At 42.1% G+C, this 18,998-nt stretch overlaps 1 pseudogene; it reads right to left on the bottom strand.

The window, feature by feature from the left end:
* Positions 1-4,259: 4,259 nt before the first annotated feature.
* LOC134484442 (Y-linked testis-specific protein 1-like) lies at positions 4,260-6,733 on the bottom strand (annotated as a pseudogene).
* Between the last annotated feature and the right edge of the window lie 12,265 nt (positions 6,734-18,998).

Raw genomic sequence — 18,998 nt, 5'->3', positions numbered from 1 at the left:
GGGTTTTCTGGTCACAGTTGAGTTGGCTAGAAGTTGGACAGCTATTAGGGGAGAGCAAAGATGGAGAGAGCACAATGATTACGGGGATAACTGAAGGTTGTGCTCATGAAAGGGGCTGAGTTTCATAGAGTGCAATTGCAGAAGCTCCAGTGGCTGATGGAGCTGAGGCCTAAGAGCCTTGCAAGACTGCCATTATAAATTTTGTGATGTCATGGCCGAGTGTGAGATAAGGCTAGATGAAGTTAAAATATTTTGGTTTCTTTGGAAATTAATTTGTGTCACAGGATATTTTTCTGGAAGCTATGTTAGGAGAGGATGTTTTGCTGAAGGAGACACATGAGAAGGCATATGATATTTAGCTAGAGCACATTCTTGAAGGGGGACAGGATGTTTATGGAGAACATAAATGTAATCCCACAGAGAGGGACAGGACATTTTTACATTGCTACACCTTGCAAGGATTCGATTGTCTTTGCTGGTCTTATTTCGTAATGAGAAATGCACAAAAGAACCTGTGCTATTCGGGCTGCTTCTGGCTGCTTCTGCTGCTTCTTGTTGGTTTATTAGAGCCTTGAGGTCTCTGCCAGATCAAGGCACTGCTACTGATTTGTGTTTTGCATTTGCTATTGGACCACACTGCACCATGAAGATTGAAGTTACCCCAAAGAATTACTTCTAAATAGGTCCACAACTCTCTCCCTTTTCCTATCAACTTTCTCTCTCTGCTACCTCTGGTTGGTGGGCTAGAAGGTTTAAAAACCCTAAATAAAGTAGGTTTTGAAAAAATCTAAGCATACAGATAGATTCATGGGTTTTGAGAAGGGCTATGTCTCCTGCTGAGAGGAGATGATATGTAGGTTGTGACTTTTTGGTTCTGTGGTCTACTGTAACCCATTAAATGGCCAGTGACTGACTGTCTCCCAGTAAGTGTAGCACACACTAAAACGCTTTTGCTTGGCATTGGGAGCTTTAGAATGTATTCATTTCTTGTCACATATCCTCGCGTATTCATGTTGGTGACAGTAGTTACTCTTAAGTTCTGCCATACAGGGAAGTGTGTCTATACACTGAGAGAAGAGAATGGCTGGTGGTGAGTATGTAGCATGGAATAAGAGAAACTTTACAGTGCTGGGTCTCTCTCTCTCTCTTTTTTTTCCCAATTTGACAATCTGGAGTCAACTGAGAAGAGAGAACAATTCAAGAACTGCCTCCGTTAGATGAGACTTTGGGTAAGTCAATGGAACATTTTCTTTATTAATGATTATGTGGGAGGGCCCACCATTGTGGGCAAGTTAATCAGTAGTCATGTATAAAAAGAATAGCCTTTTAGGCTGTAAGAAATAGTAATGGAGCAAGCCATGGGGAGTGTGACAGTTTGAATAAGAAAGGCTCCCACAGTCATATATTTGAATATTTAGTTAACAGGGAGTGACAGTATTTTCAAGGATTAGAAGGATTAAGAGGTGTGCCTCATTTGAGGAAGTGGGTGTGTCGACAAGGGTGGGTTTGCTTTTTCAAGAGACCCATGCTTTCCCAGACTTTCTGTCTCTCTCTCTCTCTCTCTCTCTCTCTCTCTCTCTCTCTCTCTCTCTCTCTCTCTCTCTCTCGTTGCTTACAGAGCAGTAGCTCTCTATTGCTCCAGTTTTATGCTCCCTGCCATCAGCAGACTTCTGAAAATGTAAGGTAGCCTCCAATTACATGCTTTCACTTATAGTAGTTGCCTTGACCATGGTGTCTCTTCACAGCAACAGAACAATGACTGAGACAGGGAGCAAGCCAACAGGCAGTGCTCCTTGTTACCATTTCAAGCTCCTGTTCTGGTTTCCCTCAGTGATGGTCTGTAACCTGTAAATCAAATAACCCTTTCCTACCCAAGTTAGTTTTGATCATGGCATTCATCACAGAGAGAAGGAAGCAAACTAGAACTTCACAGGTCAGTATATGAGCAAGTCTTACCTTTAAATTAAAACAAAGTGTCTATACTTTTCTATTTATGGTTATGAGGTAAGAGTCTGTGGCTCTACTAGACTCACTGTTTCTATAAGAAATTGTCTTACTTAGGGTTCCTATTTTTGTAAGGAAACATCATGACCAAAAGTGCACGTTAGGAAGGAAAAGGTTTATTCAGCTTACACTTCTACATTGCTGCTCATCAGCAAAGGAAGTTGGGACAGGAACTCAAACAGGACAGGATTCTGGAGGCAGGAACTGAGGCATTGTCTATGTAGTGGCACTGCTTACTATCTTGCTCATCATGTCTTGCTTAGCTTGTTTTCTTATAGAACCCGGACCACCAGCCTAGGAATGGTGCCACTCACAGTGGGCTGGGCCCTCCCCAACCAGTAACTACGAAAATGCCCTACACTTAGATCTTATGGAGGCCTGTTCTCAAATGAGGCACCCTCTTCTCTGATTACTCTAGCTTGTGTCAAGTTGGCATAAAATCATGGTGGTGGTTAGAATGTGATTGTCCCATGGGAAGGGTGGCACAAGTAGGAGGTGTGGCCTTGTGGGAGTAGGTGTGGCGTTGTTGGAGGAAGCATATCACTGTGGGGGTTATATGCTTCTTCTCCAGCACTATGTCTATCTAGAAGCTTCCATGGTTCCTGCCTTGATGAAAATACAATGAAAATCTGAACCTGAAAGCCTGCCCTAATTAAATGTTGTTCCTTGGGGTTGAGGATTTAGCTCAGTGGTAGAGTGCTTGCCTAGGAAGTGCAAGGCCCTGGGTTCGTTCCCCATTTCCAAAAGAAAAGAACCCAAAAAAACAATGTTGTCCCTTGTAAGTTGCCTTGGTCATGGTGTCTTTTCGCAGCAATGAAACCGTCAGACAACCAGCCAGTATAAAAACTCCCAAATAGCAGAAATAATCAATGATAGAAAGTATTTTCAAGTCCTGCAGTGAGAAACTTATTCTTGAGAGAAGAAACAGCAATGAATGAGTCCAAGATAAGGTTGATTCCAAAGACAGTCTTGTAGTGTAGATGTGGCTCAGGTAGACCCCATGGAGTGCACAGGGGCTTCTAAGGAGGAGAGAGCTACATGGTCAGGAACCACAAAGCATTTTAAAGTCAGGGCAAATGGCATAGGAAAGAGCTCAGCACCTCTGCATTGGAGGCACCAGCAAGATTTTCCTGAGGATAAGCTTACATGTGAATAAAAGACGGGAACTTCCTGAGGCTAGATAGGGTAAAAGGGCCCACAGGTATGTAGGAAGCCATCCAGTCGAAGAAGAGCCAGGCAAGACAAGCCAGTGCAGGAGCTCTTTGAGGTTATCTAGGGGCATTGAGAAGTGACGTCAAAAAATATTACAGGATGCAACAGAGTCTAACAGTGCACAGGGAAGCTATACACAGGATTTAGGTAACACCTGACATAAACTCACGGCATCCTCATGTTCTTTTTTAAATTACATTTTAATGATCATACAAAATAATGGGCTTTATGATACTTTCAGGAATCAATAGATATAAACTGAGTTTAGCATTCACTACTCTTGAGTTATCCTCGTCAAAATGTCCTCTGGGGAAGCCTCCACCTCACATCCACCTTCTGAAATGATGGCTTGGCTGTTCTTTAAGGAACCAAAGAGACCAATATGGATGTGGCCCAAGTTTAACTCATTCTAGACCCTTTCTGTTCTTCCTGGGTCTCCTGCTTCACTTTTTGAGAACTCCATCTTGGAATTCCTTCGTCCCTCAGTGTCCTCGACTCCCCCATGTGTTCTTTAGTCTTTCTTCCACATCACCATCAATTTAATCTTTCTTACCCTCATCCTGGTCTCTTCTCTGCATGGGAAGGTTGGATTTATTTAAAAAGATGACTTTAGGGGCCTGGAGAGATAACCAATGGATTAAGAGTTCGTCTGCTTTGAAAGAGGACTTGGATTTGTTCTTTGAGCTCATGTCCAATGGCTCCCAACCACCTTTCATTTCAACTCCAGGGGACCTGACTATTCTTGTCTCTGTGGTCTCCTGTATTCATGCCCTTCCCCTAAACACATAATTAAAAATAATACATCTTCAGATGAGAAACAGGTTTCATTAGGTTTTGTTAGTCAAACAATCCCAGATCTTCTCTGATTCTGAGTCTGCTTGGATCAGTTTATTGGATTTCCCCTTGAGTTCCAAGACCACCTCCCTGTTACCTGCCACTCTTTCCCCAACTGGCTGTTTCTCCCTCAAACTTCACTTCAGAGAGTCTATCTATTTCTGGCCCTTCTCCACTGCTTCCTAAACATCATTTTTTTTTCCCTGTGCCATCCCTGCTCCTCTAAGCCTGATCTCAAGTTTTTTTCTCTCCCTAAAGACCAGACCAGCTCTGTCCTGTTTGTTTTAGCCTATGTGAGAATAGACTTACTATTCACAGCCTTGACCTTTCAGGCTTCCTCTCCATGTTCCATCCACCACAGTCAGTCTCCTCCAAAGTGTTCACACACAAAAGGTCACATCACACATTTTAATTTTAGAGCAAAAACACATTCCACAGGAAAAGATCCTGGGGTTGTCAAAGGCCCTTGTGTATCTGAAACACAGAAAAACAAACATTTTCCCCCAATCCTATAAATTCCCCATCCATGTCCCGCACACTTTGTGAATTTCACCTTTACGGATCTTTTCCATCAGATTATAGACATAGATGTGGACGTCACAGTCAAACTTGATGAAGTACACGGAAGGCTTTGCAAGAACTTGGTAAACGACTTTGCTGATCTTTTTGGACCCGTCACTTCTGGTGAACTGCACACATTGCCCTGTTAAGATGTCGCTGTCAACATCTGAGTTTACCTCTACTGGAGTAATCTCTGGAATGATATGGAGGTTACCTTCTGTGTAATCATCCAGGATCTGGTAGATGTATAGGACAGGATCTTTCTCATAGGTGATGTAAAACCAGTCCTTCATTATTGGCACCTGGGCTAGGACCACCTCCCTCCAGTTGTCCCTAGAGCTATGTTTTCCCTCAAATTTATGCTCCAAAACTCGGCCAACCATGGCACTTGCGAGATGGGCTTCTTTCACTTGAGGAAACACTACTTTGTGAGTCAAGATCTTATGTTTTAATATCCTCTCATCACTGTGAAGTGCCAGTCCATAGACACAATCAATTCCATCATACTTGACCAGATAGAGGGAGGGACTGGTTGGCAGTTGATCTAGAATGATGGCCTTCCATTGGGTGATGGGGTCATCACATTTCTTCCATCCATGAGAAAATCTGCAGCCCACAATTGTCCCCAGGGCCTGGGGAGAAGGACTCCTCCTCCTCTGCTTCTGGAAGGATGGTGTGCTCATCCTCCTCAGAGAAATCCTCTTCTTCTTGGCTGAAGACCTAGTGTGGTAGGCCAAGGCACTCCTTGTCCACTGTCTTGTGGCTATCATTCTGTGTTCAGGCTTCATACTTTCCCATGGCCTGGGTTTGAAGAGCTCACCTGCTTAAACCACACACAGTGCTGTTGCCTCTGTCATATGAGTGCCTGCAAGAATGATTGGGGAGGGTTGGGGGAGGGCGCTCAACCAATTCTCTTGTCCAAGAGAACTTTGGAAAAGGTGAGGAAGGCAATGATAAACAGTTTTAGCATCTGAATCTAATTCTGTCATAATCAGAAGTTCGTAGGAGGGCTGGGCAATGGTGGAGCACACCTTTAATTCTAGCACTCAAGAGGCAGAAGGAGGCAGACCTCTGTGAGATGAAGGCCAGGCTGGTCTACAGAATTAGTTCCATTGTAGCTAAAGCTACCCACATAAAAACCCTCTCCCAAAAATCAAAATCTAAAGTTCAAAGGGAAATGAAAAAAAATGGTTCTCTACAGCTCAGAATAACATATTCAGACACAATTCTTCAGCCCGAGGCACTTTGCCTCTGCTGAGGAACATCTTGAATGCCTAGGTCAGTGTGGGATTAAGTATCCCTGTCCCCACTTTAATCAAGCAGAAAAGAGAAAGGATAGCAAAGGAGCCAGAAGGGTGGCAACACCCCTCTTCTACCCTCTAAATATGAGCTATGTGGCAACATCCACAAGTATCTGCCCAGAGACAATGCACACCAGTCCACTGGCTTTCTGTACTGTGCATCTTGACTGAGTCCCAGGTTTATTCCGCGATGCTGTTGCATCTTCAACCACAACAAGAGTCTTTTGTGTAGGCAAAAACAGCCATTTAGAAATAATATCTCCTGGGGTTGGGATTTAACTCAGTGGTAGAGCAGTTGCCTAGCAAGCACAAGGCCCTGGGTTCGGTCCTCAGCTCCGAAAAAAAAACAACAAGAACAACAACAACAACAAAAAAAAAAAAAAAGAAAGAAAGAAAACAAAATACAAAAAAAACAAAAAAAAAACAAAACAAAACAAAAAAAAAAAAACAAAGAAATACTATCTCCTAAAATGCACAGGCACAGAGAGGACTTTGGCATTTTAGTAGAGTTATGAATTAGATATTGTTATCAAAGTATAATAAACTCCGGAGACTGACTAGCCTAGACCATCCGCCTAGCTCTCAAACGTGGAAGTCATTAGAACATAAGGTTACTTGCTGTACGAGGGAAAACTTTTAGCTTTCTGGGATACAAGGGTCCCAGTTATCTTCATAAACACATTTACCGAAAGAAAATATCCTAGTCGTCCAGATTCTGTCTTCTGAAACAGGTCAGGCACCAAAAGGCTGTTGAACAGTTGTGGGGTTCAGGAGCTGAACTGGCTTTCACACAAAGCTGCGAAGATAGTGAACCCACCTTCAAGGTCATCTAGCGCCTCCAAGTGGAAGAGATGTGCAACATCCCCCCTTCTCTCTTTGACATCATTCAGGCTCTTCTTATGTCATAGAAGCCCTCTCAGGCCAGTTCCTTCCCTAGTTACGCTTAGAAACTTCCAGCATCTAGGTTTTAGCTTCTCGTGTATCCTCCTGATGACCCAAAATAAAGTCCCCACCCAATTATTCTGATGACTCGAATCACAGTCAGCCCAAGTAGCTCTTTTCATGCATTTTTTTTTTCTGAAAAAAGTCTTTGGTTTCTGAGTCACCAACATCCTTGGTGGTTATTTTCCCAGCTCCTATCTTTCCTTTGGTTATCTTTAAGTCATTCTACATATCAGAAATATTGCTAGGCTCTCTCTCCGAGGCAGCCCACAGGATAGCACACCAAAATTAGCTATATCAAAACACACAATTAGAGGAGGACCACTTTTATTCAAACAAAACTGGAATTTGACAGGATTAAATACCTTGTATTGAAGTAAATGGCAATCATGAATTATGGATTCCTTGCAAAAAGCGAGGTAAATTAGCTCCTAGGCCTGCTACCAAAGTCTGGATAAACTGATGACAAACCCGATATCGATCAGTCATATTTTAAATGTCTTTAAAATTTACCAGCACTTCTGGTTACATGGAATTTATTAGATCAAATGCACCAAAACAGGATGAAATAGATGAGGTAATTTTTTTTTTTGAAATATGGGTAGACAGAATACTGGATGCAGGTAAGTATGGAATTTACCTGTAAATAACAGCGCACTTTAATTTTTTGTGTCACATAGTTCTCCAGATCTTCAAAAGGATTCTTTCAGAACCCTCCCCTGTCCCCACTACACTCTGACCATCCCTTCCCTCTTCCCAATAATTCCCTTCCTCTTTAACATTATAATTTTTTTAAATGTACTTAGAGCTTAACACTTATGGCAACTTTTTAAAATATGTCCACTTTTCTAAGTGCACCGTCTTCTTTTTCTCCCTTCTATCGTAGTTTAAAGCACATTTTCCTTCACACTTTGAGTTTTACTCTCTCTCTGCTCTTATGACTACTCTGCCATTATGTGACTGTTGGTCTACTATGTGGCTGACCTCAATGTGTGGTTGACTCAAATGACGTGATTTTTCCCCCTTTTCTCCCCTTCATCTTCCTTCTCTAGGCACCTGATGAGATTTACAGCCTTGGGAAATTTTTTTAAGCCTGGAAAGAAAACACACACACACACACACACACACACACACACACAAACACACACACACGCACACACATACACAATTACGCACATATTCACAGAAACACTTATAAAAACACAAACACCCACATACATACACACACAAACACACACACATGCACACACTAACACACAAAAAATACACATATACACACTCAAACACACAAATACAGAGGGAGATTGAGACAGAGACAGAGACAGAGAGAGACACGGTGAGAGACAGAGAGCCCATGAGAAAACATGTAATATCATCTTTCTAAGAACAGTAAACAGAGACAACTTTCAAAAAAGGAAGACCAAGTAGGCAAAAAGAAGAATAATCTCATCATAGCCATCAATTTGAGGAGGAAAGTTACTCACTCTAGGCTTCTAGTTCCCAGTCTGTTACTGAGCGAAGTTGGGGCAGGAACTCAGGCAGGACTGTAGAGGCAGGAATGGAAGCAAAGACAACTTAGAAATGCTGAGTAGTGGATTGCTATCCATGACTTACTCAGATTTCTCTACTTCACATACAACCCAGGGACCAACTTCATAATGGATGAAACTACACATAGTGGGCTAGACCCTTCCACATCAACGATCAAAAAAAAAAAAAAAAAAGAATTCCTTACCACTTTACATCCATTCTGTTTGCCACATTGTGTGCAATAGACAAGCCATTGGAATAACTTTAACTGTTGATCACTGGATGAATGGCTTAAAAAATGTGATATACATTGATGTGATTTTCATCTATGTATAAGGGGAAAGGGTTTTGTTCTCAGAAAAAAGGATGGAACTGTAAAATACAATGTTAAGTGAAAAAAGCCAGACTCAAACAGATGACTGTGAAATTTAGATTTTAATAAGGGATATTAAGTGAAAGAGGGCATTTAGGAAGAGGAAGGGGAGAAGCAGGGTGTGTGTGTGTGTGTGTGTGTGTGTGTGTGTGTGTGTGTGTGCAGGAGGAAATGGAGGTGAGTTGTGAGGATGAAGATGGCTAGTGTACAGTATAAAACTATACAAGTAGTCACAAGCAAGCCCACTGACTTGTACATTTAAAGAACATCGATATAAGAGAACTGAGTCGAAAACAATGTTTTGATTAAATTGGGGGTTTACAGTTTAGAGATACCATAAAGTTTATTCATATTTTCCTTCCCACAGGTGGCTCTTGCTGTTTCGAGCTTGATACTGGTGACAGGATATGACAATGAGCTTTGGTGTCTGTACCTCATTAATAACCCGGAATTCACATCATTCAGTGAGGCTACCGTGGGGAAGGATGTAGTTAGAGATCTTAAGGGTACACCACGTGGGAAGAATAATACCCACCCCCACTATAGATATCTAAATATTCACCGTCATCTCTGGTTTGAATGTGATCACACAAAATTAATTTTCTGAAGATTAATACCCAGAGGGAATTTAGTTGTGAAGAATTGGTTAGGTCAAGAGGGATACGACCTACAAATAAAGATCCATTAATGATGCTATTGTGCAAAAAGGTTAAATTATGAAAGGGCGTTTGGTTCCCTCTCTTTTATTCCTAGCACATTGGATCCCTTCTTTGGTGTCAACATCCCACAAAAACTCCTTCCTCGGCCGATGGTCTCTTCATCTTGGATTTACAGGCTTCTGAATCAGAATCATACAGAATCTGTGTCATTATAGACTAGCCAATCGGTGCCATTCTGTTGGTCCATGGAGGCATGAACATGCCTCACAATTGTGAGCAGCTGGGTCATTTGGGAAAGCATAGCTGGCAGAGAGGACTAGGTTGTTAGTGTTGACTGAAGACAAGATGGGTTCAGGTTTAGCATGTGTGCTCTTGGTTAAAGAAACAGCACAGAGGAAGAGTGTACATTGGAAAGGTGCAACTTAGAAGGGACTCAAACATCTACTGTTGGCCTTGTGTACAAGGAGCCATTAGGTAAGGGGACAGATCACTAGGGATAGCTTCAGCCACTGCTTTTGTCTAGCAGAACCCTTTTTAGAATCCTCATCTTTGAGGATGTAAAATAAAACTGCCTGGAGTCAGTTGATACATCAGTAACCATCAAGAGTGTGTCCACTGTTACAGAGGGACCCAGGAAAAAGCCTGACCTTGGAAGTTCCTTTGCCTTCAAGAGTTGGAGACTTCTCCCCACCAACACTGGGCAACCCATCTACGTTGGTAAGGGCATCCCACTAAGTCCAGATCAGTGGTTCTTAACTCTTGGATTGAGACCCCTTTGGGAGCTCAAATTACACTTGAACAGGAGTCACATATCATATATCCTGTATTCCAGGCATTTACATTACAATTCATATCTATAGCAAAATTAAAGTTATGAAGTTGCAATTAAAAAATTTTACAGTTGGTGGAGCTATATTAAATGGTTATGTTAGGAAGGTTGAGAACCGATCTTCCTGCCCCTATAAAATATGCCTGTTGGTATGAACTGGAGGTATAATCCCTTTTATTCAATCAGGCAAATCCAGAAAAACCAAAACGCCACCATAAGCTTATGAAAGATAAGCAGCCACTGTATCCACAGTGTTAGGACTGCTCACGTCTTAGACAAATGATGTCAAAATGGAAATTACATCACACCATGACCATCCCCCTAAATGAAAAGCAAAGGAGAAAAACCAGTTCCCTGGTGGTGGCACCAAGAGAAAACCATTGTCAGAATTGTCAGCAAGGATCTTAAAGCCAGTATTCAAGTGTCGTCAATGAGAAACTTCCAAAACTGACAGAAGGGGCTGAGGAGATGGCTCACTGCTTAGGAACACTGGTTGCTCTTGCAGAGGATCAGGGTTCAGAGCATATGATTGACTCTTTGGTCAAAACACACACACAAACACACTCCTCATAGAGATAAATTTAAAAAACAAATTAAAAAAAGAAGGAGAAAGGTATGTCTCTTTCATGCCAGTTCTCAGAAACAAGCTGATCTCTGTTAGTCCAATGCCTACCTGGTTTATACAGTGAGTTTCAGGCCAGCCCTACCTACATAATGAAACCAAGTGTCAAAATAAAACAGAAAAGAGTGTTTTATTTATTTCTGATAATGTAGGCAACAGAGAAACTATTTCTACAGATAAAGAACTTATTGTTGAGAGAATCAGTGGGCTGGAAGGAGACCCCAATTCTTTGTGTAACTACTCCATCACAGCCTCAGCAGAGAACAAGAATGGGTACAGCTAAAAATGAAGCAGGGCGATTATGAGTAAAGCTGCGGACATGCATCAGCCCATCATCAACAGAAGCAGGCAGAAAACCAGCTAGGATGAGATGGCTTCACCAGCCAATGTCTCTGAACTGACAGTCCCTAGTATCACCAGGTTGTTCTTTTCCTTCAAGTACCACTGGACTTTTCAGACACTCAGAAACCATGCTGGATTTGAACTTGTGATCTTCGTGAGTATTGAGAATATAGGTATGCACTACCACACTCAGCATTCCCTCTGTTATTTTAAGTGACACAGCTGTGGCCCCTCACTTGCCAGCCTCCCTCAACATTAACAACAGCATCCACAATCACATGCTAGAATAATCCCATCCTTTAACTCATCTGTTAAGGTCGGAATTTACAGAACAGAGAGTAAGCAGGGTCCTCCTCCTTATTAGAACAGATTTGTGTTGAGGGATTTGAGTGATTGTTTGAGTGATCCAGTCATACCTTAACCTGGTTCTGATATTATGACCAAGACGAAAAAAAATAAGAAAACAAAAGTAAAGGAGTTGGGTCCAACACCGGGACTTGACCCTTCACAATTGAGGAGATGGCTCTCAGGTCTCAGGTAAATGATGGGTAGGATTTGTAGCCCACATAGAATCCCAGTCCAGGAAGTTTGAGATAGGGCAGATCCCCAGGGCAAGATAGCTGTCAAGACTAGTCATATTGGTGAACTCTGGGTTTGACTGAGAAATGTTGGTTCAATGAATAAGGTAGAAGAGAAATGAATTAGTCCCTACATTATACACTCCACGTGCATGCATGTACACACAAACACAGACACAGATACACACACACACAGACACACACACACACACTCACAAACACACACAGGAACAAAACATAAATCCTTGGACTTAAGGCATTGCCTCCACTGTAAGTAGCACATAGTAGGAGGTGGGAATCTAAATAAGTGTACCTTTCCACGACCAGAATGACCAACATAATTATGAACCCTCAACCCTGGATCTGTACAATCTGCTGAGGAATCCCAGATGTTTAGTTTAGTCTCCTTGCTCTCTAACATATTCTGTTGTTTGGTTTCAGGAATCCTGAGCTGGTACTCAGCTGACTTGAGCCTTACTCCCACTCTTGCATCCAAGACAACTTTCAGCTGCCACATGTACTGATCCTTTGAATTCCCTGCAAAAGTACCCTGACTTGCATTTCACACGAGGCCATGCCATGAAGCCAGAGAAAGTGCGGCTTTCTTACTCTGCCATTTATTATATTAGAGTATTGGTAAATTGGCTCAACATTTAAATCTCACTTCCCTCATGTATAAATGAGCAGGCGAACAATTCCAGTTCATCGGATCTACATTAGGAGTGAGTTAATAAAACATATCAAAATGATTAGTGCCAGTGTGTTTTATGAATTATAAGCAGTATTACTTATATGATTTGTAACATTGGTAATTATGGTACCTGGAACGTAACGGTTTTCATTACCTTTGCACAGATGATGCAAGGAAAGCATCTAGGATGCAGAAATGCTTCCTTTTTTGCTTTATTTCCTAAAACCATTTCTTTCTGCTCCAATTATTTTTTTTTAAAACTTACTTTCCACTCCATCTCCCCTTAGGTGAGTAGGTTAGAACATGGTTTGGTGAGAGGGGTTATAAAACGTTGTGTTACAGAATATATCTATAAGATCAACTGTTGAGTTCAAATGGAGGCACCCTCCATGTATAAGCCATGATATCCCTGAAGCTATTGATTTCTTTTCTTTTTTTATTTTCATTGATTTCTTTTGATGGCTAGTTTTGGAAGAAAGAACCTCGGTTGAGGAGCTTCCTCCATCACATTGGCCTTGACTATGTCTAGGTGGCATTTCCTTGACTGTCAACTGATGTTGGAGAGCCTGTTCTACTGTGGGCAGGACCGCGCTATGCAGGTGGGTCTTGATTCTGTAAAGGTAGTTGAATGTTAGCTTAGAAGCAAGCCAGTGAGAAGTCTCTGTAGTTTCTGTTTCCCAATCCAGTCTTGGTTTTCCTTGATGATGGGCTGGAACAGATAAGATGAAATAAAGATTTCTCTTCCCAAGCTGGCTTGGGTGACTGTATTTATCAGAGCAACAGAGAACCAAAATTAAGATAAAATCACAGTACCAGATGTGGGATATCTTCCTGAAAGTTGCTGACCAGCGAGATCACAAAAGCCCTCACAACCTTACAGGTTGTTGCCAGTGTTCTTTGTAGTACTCCAGAACTTGATGGTAAGACCCTATTGCTGAGGATACTGAATCCTTTTGGTCACAGGTCACAGAAGGGTCAATATGAAGCTGAGGTGGAAGCATCCTCTATAATGGCTTGCCTTCATGGTTCAAGAAAGTGCTATGTAGGCTTCCATGGGAGAAAATCATCTACAAACTTACTCGGGGGTGAACCATTCAAGCTAAAATGTCAGCCAAGATGTGCCCCTAATTTGTTAGTGGCATCACAGTCTTGGGAGTACCCAGTGGCTTTCCAATTGGATACAAGTCATATTCCACACGAGGGAATACACACCAGGTTCTGTAAAGTCGTCAAGAACCTATGGTTAGGGTGATATATGCCCTATGAAAGAACCTAATGCTAAATACATTGTCGAACTTCCTTCCAAACATCCATATTTGTATCTACAGATCAGCGTTGTACTCAGCTCTAATCAGAGAAGAAGCCTCTGACTACCATGGGCAGAGACATACAGCTGGACAAAGTGCTGGGAATCAGTGGTGTTGAACTGTTCAGGTGGAAATAGGAAAGGTAATTCTTATCCTCCACAGCTCAGAGAACATCATAAAAGAGTGGGTAGAAGGAATATATGAAACAGAAGATGGGGAAGGGGACAGAAAAAGGATATCCTTTAGATTGGACCTAGTCATTGAACTCTTCAACTTATTGTGGCTATGGTCATGGGCACAAGACTAGGCCCCTCAACACTTCATTACAGATGGGAGAGGCCATAAAGTCCATCCACTCCCTTGGCAATCAACATTTATTGGAGGAGGGGTTCTATCCTGCAGGCTTAGATTTTTCAAGACCTACCTTAGTAAGAGTTCTTAAACGCTTTAACCTTCTTTTAGCCCACCATCCACCAGTGGTAGTGAAAAGGAAAGGACAATAGGGCAAACAATGGACAATGTGGACCTGCTTCGAAAATGGTTCTCTGGGGCGATTTAAACCTTCATCATCAGGATATCAGTTCAGTTGATGTGAGTCAGCAGAGGTGGGTCGATCTACTTGCAAACACCATTCACGAATCACCAAGGACAGTTCAACCCAGAAGAAATTGCTGAGCTCTTCCAATTGGCCTGGGTTCGAGGAGGCAGCAAGAAGCCATTGATTTATCACCACAAGAAGTTCCCTGGTGCTTTTCTCTCTACAAAGCCATGGCAAACAATGGTCAGTGAAGAAAGAAAGGTGAACCAATTCCAAAGCATGGTAAATGAAGACCAGAGTCATCAAAGTCCATTGAGCATCAGCGAAAAGTGGCAAGGCAAGCCAATTCCATGGTGTTGCCCACTGTTGTCCAGGGTTATACTTGTAACCTTTCTAAACATCACATGCCCTTTTCCCAGGCAGCTACCAGAAACACCATGTGTTTGTTCTCAGCAAAACATCCTCTCCTAAGACAGTTTCCAGAACAACATCCATGACACAATTGAGTCTGCAAAGAAACCAGAATTTTCTCCTTCACTACCTTCTTTATTCCTGTACACATAGATAAGTTGTTCTGTCGAATTCCTTTGTGCTCATGTAATTAATTAAACTTAGGGATTACATGCATAAAAGAGACATGAAATAGGAGGGGGGACTTATTCAAAATATCGGTGCCAATTGGAGAGGGAATGGAGTGAGAGAAGGGGTCGTTGACCTAGGGGATGATGGAGGAGGATTAGGAAGGAAGCAAGGGTGAAATGAAGGATGGGATGGGAGAATGAGGGAGGAGGATGAGGGAGGGGAATTGGGAAGGGAAATCCAGAAAGGAAATGTCTAAAACTCATTATATAAGTATAGGAAATTGTTAAACAAAAACATCAAAATTGTCTTTTAAAAAAAAAAGTTTAATGGTTCTCTTTATAGAGGGTCAATCATTACAACTTTGGGCTCATTTTGTTGGATCAATATTGTCTTATGGCTTTTTTTTTCCTTCGTGCAAATTGTCAGATGTGAAGTTTTAGTTCGAGTCAGTGCCCTTCAGGGTTCTGTGTAAATGAAAAATCAAGTCAATAAACACTATGTATTTATCGTCAAAATCCCAGTGAGTTCTCTCCAGTAATATTCTTTTTATCACACTCCACCCACAGCCCTTCTCAAAATGCTGCCTGAATTAAGTACCTACCACTGAATGGGACACAAGTTCAAACCAGTGGTAGTGGGAAGAACAACTAAAAGCAAACAAAGTAACAAGGAGCAAAACTTCTTCCCTCTGCATCTGGGATTCCATTTTATGGTTTTGGAGAGTCTACTACACTGAACAAAATGAAAGAGTAGAGTCTGAGATGGTGTTTAACTTAGTGAAGAAAGGCAGGCATAGCCGAATATGGGGAGTAGGCTGGGTTAGGCTGTCAGGGCTATTCCTCTTTTGAAGATGTATGTAAACACCAAAGCTGAGAATGAAGAGAACCTCCAAGTGAAAATGGCTATGCCAAATTTCATGAATACAAGAGCATTTGTATTACACTGACTGAACATTCACACAAATAAATCACACCACAAGTCTTGTATGCATATTTGCACACATCAAGTGTTGCTGTGTTTGGGGGGTTGTATAAACAATGATTGTGTGTGACTGGAGAGGTGGCTTGGAAGTTGAGAACCGTTATTGCTCTTGCAGAGGACCTGAGTTCAGACCCTGGCACAAACATGGTGGCTCACAAGCATTGATTACTCTTGTTTAGTTCTGTGCCCTGCTCCTCTCTCTTGTTTTGATGAATACACCTGTGGTCGTGAGGGAAACTGACTTGAGCCCTGTGGCCTCCCATGTCTTATTGACAGCTATACCTGCTTTTCTTCCCTAAATTTCCTGTGGCTTCTGTATATGCATCTTTTATACAGATACATAAAACCAAGGGAAACACCTATATATGTTATTTAAAACAAGGAAACAAAGAAACAAAGAAAGAAAGAAAGTGAACATCCTCCAGGTCTGCAATGTGACCATCACACTCCAGTTGCTATGCTTTCCCCATCATGATGTATGGTACCAGCTCAAACAATGAGTCAAAGTAAACACTTCCTGTCTCTTTTTTTATTGTAATTTTATGTATTTAAATTTCAAATGGTATCCCCTTTCCTGGATCCCCTCTCTCCCACTGCTTCAGTGATGTTGCTTTTCTTAACACCTACACCCATCTCAACACTCTGCCATTCCCTCACATTGGGGAAATGAGCCTTCAGAGGACCAAGGGCTTCTCCTCCTATTGATGACAGACAATGCCATCCTCTGCTATATATGAGGCTGGAGCCTTTGGACCATCCATGTGTACCCTTCAGTTGGTGGATTAGTCTCTGGGATCTCTGTGGGGGTCTGGTTGGTTGATACCATTGCTCTTCCCATGGGGATGCAACCCCCTTCAGCTCCTCCAGTCCATTCTTTAACTCCTCCTCCATTGGGGTCCTGCTGCTCAGTCTAATGATTAGCTGTAAGCATGTTCATCTGTATCAGCAAGTCTCTGGCAAAGCCTATCAGGAGACATCCATATCAGACTCCAGTCAACAAGTACTCCTGTCTTCGTTAAGTTTTTGCTTTGTATTTTTTCATAGCAACAACAAGAAGAATCAATATGCTCTTCATATCCGGGCCATGTGAATTAGAGTCAGTGCTTCACTGAGCACAGTAGGGTTCTCTTGGCTCCATCCACAGAGCCTGGAGAGGGCATGGACCCTCAAACGGACATGGTCAACATTGACTTTTGATGATGTATTCTCTTTGTGAGAAACAAAACTTCATGTCATTGATAAATACAATCAAGGAGGGTATCGCATGGTTATCCTCGAGTCTATTTTTTTGTATACTTATTCTCAGCAGCCCTCCTTGGGAGTCAGGGACAGTGTGAGGCGCCAAAAACATCTCAGTTCTATGGACCACATTCTGCATTCCGTGACATCATAGAACTTGGCCCTGGAATGCAAATTCTTAGCTCAAATATATAGCTCTTCCTTTCAGGTGTAGCTGTGTCTTGGGTCTATGACTTATAACAGGAATCAAAACCTAAAGGTTTGGGAGAAAAATGGTCTCATATTAATGGGAAATGTATCTGACATGCATGCCTTCGATATACTTTTCCAAGTGAAATTTATGGAAGGAAAGGTGTGATCAGACACACAAAAGACAACCTAAATCCTAAATTCAAATTCTTTGAGTGTTGTCCTAATGCAGCTGTGCGTGTGTGTGTGTGTGTGTTTGTGTGTGTGTGTGTGTGTTTGTGTGTGTGTGTGTGTCTACACATATTTCTGTGTATGTGCATGAGGAGAACAGAGGCAGACCCTGCACATCTCTTCATTCATCTTCCTCCTCTTTAGTTTTTGAGACAAAGTCTCTTACTGAACCCAAAACTCACTGATCCTGGCTATCATAGGCACCCCACACATGTTATCCCCTTTTCTGGTTCTTCACTTTCCCATTTCCCTCTCCCCTTGCTATTATGAGGATGAACTACCTCCCACCCACTCCCACCTCAACACCTTGGCATTCCCCCACACTGGGGAAATGAGCCTTCACAGGACCAAGGTATTTTCCTCCTATTGATGCCAGACAATGCCATCCTCTGCTATATATGTGGCTGGAGCCATGGGACCCTCCATGTGTCCTGTCATTATCCCTCAAATCATGGGTTATGGGCTTTCATGCAGGTGCTGGTAATTTCACAGCAGGCACTGCTTCCCAAAAAACTATCTACCCAGCTTGCATTTTATCCCATGTTACTGGCATGCTGGAGATCCTGTATTTTGTTTAGTTGGCCCATAGCTAGACTCTCTTTCTTGAACTATAAGTCAGTGATCTACCTTCCTAAAGCTGCCACCCTTTAAGAAATTTCCTATGTTGTTACGACCCTTGATGACAAAATTATTCTTGTTGCTACTTCATAGTTGTAGTTTTCCCACTGTTATGAATTGTAGTAGGTAATCATTTTGGAGACTGAAATTTGTCAAAGGGAACATGACCACACACAGGTTGTGAACCGCAGCTATAACCGGTTGGTAGCAAGATATATTTGAAGGACAAACTGGGGAAGACAACCACCAGCCCTGGGTCCTAAGGGCATAGTTTCATTGACCTAGCTCACCTCTTCACCTCCTTAAATATGGAGTCAAAGAAGGAGAGTTTGTCACCTTGAATAAAAACACCTTAACAGAGACACATGATGGTTCGTTGTTGCTACCATCTTGTAATTTCCTTCCTCAAAACCCCACATTTTAAAAATCATCGAAAGCAAAGAAAATAGGCACACAGATATGTCTGTGTGAGGTACTGCCCACAATTCATTTCATTCACCTGGCCCTCAACTTTAGAATACTGCAAGCATTAGCCATTTGAGAAATCCACTTACTGCTCATGTTTTGTTGAAGAAAAAAAAATCAAGCTAAATAGAACAATAGAGATGGAGTGTACAGGACGGGTTGGGGGTTTAGTGCTCTTAAGGAAAGCTCGCAAAAAGTGAGTATGGCAATATACCTCAGCTGACTCAGAAGCAAACAGGTGAGGACCATAGGAAGCCTTGGGCATGAACAACAGGGATGAAGGTGTCTTTCCAAGGCAGGGAGACAGAGCAGAGCACCCTTCCTTGGTCTAGTTGAAGTGAGGAAGCTAGTAGTTATCAACCTAAGTCAT

Source organism: Rattus norvegicus, chromosome Y, assembly GCF_036323735.1.
Source record: "Rattus norvegicus strain BN/NHsdMcwi chromosome Y, GRCr8, whole genome shotgun sequence".
NCBI lineage: Eukaryota > Metazoa > Chordata > Mammalia > Rodentia > Muridae > Rattus > Rattus norvegicus.
The sequence above is the reverse complement of the archived record's forward strand: the minus strand, read 5'-3'. Positions and strand labels throughout refer to the sequence as shown.